The sequence below is a fragment of the Rhinopithecus bieti genome, unplaced genomic scaffold, assembly GCF_001698545.2.
Source record: "Rhinopithecus bieti isolate Rb0 unplaced genomic scaffold, ASM169854v2 scaffold_6113, whole genome shotgun sequence".
Classification (NCBI taxonomy): Eukaryota; Metazoa; Chordata; class Mammalia; order Primates; family Cercopithecidae; genus Rhinopithecus; species Rhinopithecus bieti.
Window position 1 is genome coordinate 1,026,205 of NW_016805390.1, and position 4,676 is coordinate 1,030,880.

Here is a 4,676-nt window from a genome sequence, read left to right on the forward strand (position 1 = left end):
TTTATAATTCATTTCTGTGTCCCAACAAGTGTTACTTATTATTACAATCTTGTACTCATCTGCTATTCCTTGATGCTAACCTGTTTCTACACTGAAAGAAATAGAGTTCCAAGAGTTGTCTGCATCTTGGAACAGTGAAAATAAAGATAGGACAAGAAAACAGAGTCATTGCTAGACAATAAGAATACTTTCAGGGATGCAGAGCAGGACATTTAAAGGAGCTTCTCTGAACAAGGTGTGATCATCTAAGAATTAAATGTGAAAACAATAATTATTTGAAAACCCAAGAATCTATAACGATATTCAAATGTGTTAAAGAATGGTCATATACAAATGAATTTCAGGTCTTCATGCTTAACTCATTTTGATCAACATTTAAGTATCATTATACTTACTTGACAGTAAAGTTGTTACCCTATGTCTAGTTGGGGTAATAAAAATCTAAACAGGTGAAATCAAACAACAAAAACATTAGAGAAAGTGCAGATATTTATATTGAATGTTTTAAACCCATGGAAATACATTTCAACTATTGGTTCCACATTGGAAAAATGGCATCTTTAAGGTCCAAAGTTTTACTTGATTAAATTCTTATGCTATTGTTATTTTACCTGTATAATTTAGAAACTAACTGGGTAAATATTGGTTTGAGTAAATGGATTTTATTCAACATTCTCGTACTCTCCAAACACACACAACCTTTGTTTCTATCTCATTTTCTCACACACACACACACACACACACTAGAAATGATAAGGGCAAAACACATATTGTATGTTCAAAGGATGTGGGATTACTCAAGTTAAAAGGAAAGGCATCACTGGAAAGTTCCTTTCAGTATGTAATGGTCAATAAAGCCAAGTCTGGGTAGAGTCTTCTGGAAGCTTCACTCAGATCCAAGAGACAGAATCTTGGGCCATTACCTCCGTTACAGAATCAAAGTTGCCATAGCAGGTATGCGATGGTCATTAGGTTTCACTCCCTTAAAAGAATGCAATTGTCACTATGGAAGGGAAAAAATAAATATATTATTAAAAGTTTCATGTTGCTTATATTAGTAACGCAAGTATAATAATAATGAGTTTTGGGGTCGTTGCATTGTGTGTGTGTGTGTGTGTTTGTGTGTGTGTGTGTGTGTACACATATATAGTTTAAAGTTAATTTGAATGGTTAAATAAGACTGAGATACTAAATTTATAAATGTTTTGTTATACTTACAAGAATGGCTTAAGTTCATAGTACTATTTTCCTTATAAAATCTATATATTTTCCTTGTTAAATGTTTGAAGTGATTAATATAATCAGATAAATAAATTTTTGAACATAGATTGAAGTGTAAATGAATTTAATTATTTAAGTAGAAGTAGATGTTTAAACAGATTTTAATCTCTCAAATGTATAATTTAGTAAAACATAAATTGAAACCAGTAAAATGACTAATCTTATTTTACAGTTATTTATGACATTAGAATAAGTTTAACTTCTCAAGAATAACTAAACTTTAAATTACTAAGTATAATAATTGAAATCTCTATTTTAAAAGTAACCTGACCTATTTTTTCCATGTAAAATCATCCCCTCATACACTACAAAAGACTAAGGAGACTTAAGTTTAAATATCTTACCATATGCTATGATATATATTTTTACATTATAAGCATATGTTTCATTTTTAATGTGAGCAGCAACGTTATTCAACAATTTTTTGAAAACCCTCAGATTTCTAACTGTAAACTTTTCTCAACCAAAATCTTCACATTTATATTCTATGACTGAGAAGACACTTAGCCATAAGATAAAGCGTACTAAATGTCCCTTTGAACCAAGCTAAATATGAAATGAACAAGTAACAAAAGATGAATTATTTTTAAAACAACACCAAAAAACTATTGTAGGATCTGATGTTTAATAAGACGAAACAAAACTAAATATTTCATAGCTATTTCAGAAATAAAATAATCAAAAGCATATTATTTCATTTTTATACACTTTGGATATCTTACACTTCATGACTGTTATTTCCAGTTATTTCAATATTTAGTCTAAACATTACTACTTTATTCCAAGTGGAATATTATATCTTTCATCCCTGTCTCTACCCTTTCCCTTTATTCCTTTCTCTTCTCACTTTCCCTCTTTGTCTTATTTCTTCCTTTACTTCTATGGTTTTTTCTATTTTCCATCATCCATTTCTCCATTTCTCATCTTTTCTTTCCTCCCCACAGGTATCCCTCCTTCTTTCTCTCACATTCCTACTTTCCCTCCCCACCTTTTCTCATTTCTTTCCCCAAATACATGTTTTTGTTGATGTGCAAGACATTGCATTTTTTAAATCAATTTGGTTTTGCAGCTTTATTGAAGTATAGTTGACAAAAAATTGTATATATTTAAGCTGTACAACCTGATGTTCTGATATATATGTATGCACATTATAAAATGATTGCCATAATAAAGTTAATTAACATATAAAGCTATATTTAATCCAACAAAATGACATATTCTTATTAAATAACTCTCAATGTTCAAATATTCAATGTTTTGGGACTAAGATTTATTTTGAAAATATTATTCATAAATGGATGTATTTATCTAATAACTGCTTACATGCTGGGAAAATAGCATCTTTTAAAGTTGAGTGCTGTATCTGATGGAATCCTTTTCCTTTTTTCTTTGCATAATGTAGAAAATAAATAGCTAAATATTGATTGAGTAATTTATTTTATTAAACTCCCCAAACACACACTCCAGAATTAGAAGAAATAATTTTTGCTAACACTAGATTAATGCAAAAATTTATGAAGTATAGTCGCCAATTACTCTATAAGGCCTTCACAGAGAGAAACAAGGAAAGGTGAATATATCACCTTAGATTTTAAGCAGTTTAGGAATTTTCTACACATCAATTTGTTTCAAAAGGCAAATCTAATAAAACTCTGATTGCAGCAGTGACTTCTCACCACACCATTGGAAAGGAAGGACATATCATAATAGTGACTTATCTCGCTGGTTTGGGATGACCATATATGCTGTTTATTCTCATGCCTCTAACTAATAAGTTAGTTATTCCATTCATTTCAGAATGGAAAATAAATAAGCGAAATATATAATTACATCATTTAGTATACTTTGGATATTGTCCCTGTACCGGCTCAGAGTAGAGAAAATTGTTAGACTAAGAAGGATATTTTTGAAACAATAAGCCAGAGTCTATATACTGACCCAGATGACTCTTCTCTCCCTTTCTTCTCAGCCTCTTTGATCTATTTATGGCTTTAAAAAGAACATACCCTAACTATACTACAGAAATTTTAAAAAGTAGAATAAAAATGGGATCTATCAAGGTATTGTCTCTCAACTCGAAGCCCACACTCTGTATACTGTGCTTTGTGTGCATGAAGGGAGACAGATCTGCAAAACACTCTTCTTCCTTGCCAGCTGGTGCTTTGTTAGACTCTACCAACAGGAGACAGAGTATAGGAATGGTGAAGCCAGGAAGAGGGAAAGGGAACATACTTTTCTTGTTCCTTGCTCTGCCTGTTTTGCCCCAGTTTTCTTTATGCTTCCTGTTCCATCAATATCACCAAGGCAATGCTTCCTCATTTTGACAGTAAGAATTTGTCTAGAAGTAGCAGTGGATTTTAGCCTGTAGTTTCTCCAATACTACACACCTTTACTGAGACCTTATTCTCAGAGGTGTGATTTCCAGGCCTGTAGAGTCTCTTTTCCAATCTCAGAGACATCAACACAAAGGGAGCAGCATCTCCTACTTATAGGACCAACTTCCAACTTTCTGAAGTTCCCTCCTAAAAACATTCCAGTTTCAATATTTCTCATGTCTTCTCTTTGTTCCCACAGTTCTAAGGGAAATAGCTGTTTTCTGCAGTTGCCATGCTGTAATATCTTAATGTTGCTTTTTACCCTTTTCAGATCTTCAATACCAAGTGAAACATTTCTTTATAATAAATTCTCTCTCTTATAATAACTGGTATGTTTATGTCTCTTGACTGGATCTGGGCTCATAAGCCACCTAATTAAAAATAGTATTTCCTCTGATTCTTATATTTCCTATTTCCACTCTATTTTATTTCTCTTCATATTAATGATCTTTAGTTGAATTACTGTATTTTCCCACTTATTAATATTAATATTTTTCTTGTGTCTCCTACTAAGTTTCAAGGAGGCAAAGATTTCTGTAAGCTATGTTCACTGCTATTCTTGCAATCACTAGAACATTGACAAACAATAAGTAAACAGTAAACACATATAATGTAAATAAATAAATGGATATATGGTAAAAAAATCAATGAAAAAAACTATGAATCAATAAAGGGATACTAGTTATCTTAAATTGTCCATCTAGAAGTACACATTATCATAATTAACACTGAGAAAACATCTTTCTTAGCCATCCTAGTATACAAAAATTGACGAAACATCAATGCAGATAGAAAGTACTTATGAACAGAAAATAAAAAATAAAAAAACAGAAAATAAAAAAATTTCAAAAAGATTATTTTGATAAAATATTAAATCATTTTAAGTGAAGGTATAAGAATGAAAAAGGCCAGAATTACTGAACAAGAGTTAAGTCTGAACTGAAGAAATATTAGTTATTTTAAAAGATGGAAAATTGGCAGATTGCCTAAATAATTAAATAATTATTAATTATTTAATAA

At 30.8% G+C, this 4,676-nt stretch overlaps 1 long non-coding RNA gene across 1 annotated transcript in view; it reads right to left on the bottom strand.

The window, feature by feature from the left end:
• Positions 1–678: 678 nt before the first annotated feature.
• Positions 679–4,676, bottom strand: part of LOC108529792 (uncharacterized) — an 18,715-nt gene continuing 14,717 nt past the window's right edge. The window contains exon 3 of the long non-coding RNA XR_001885675.1: positions 679–1,003. This is a non-coding gene — a long non-coding RNA (uncharacterized LOC108529792). The remainder of the gene's footprint in view (positions 1,004–4,676) is intronic.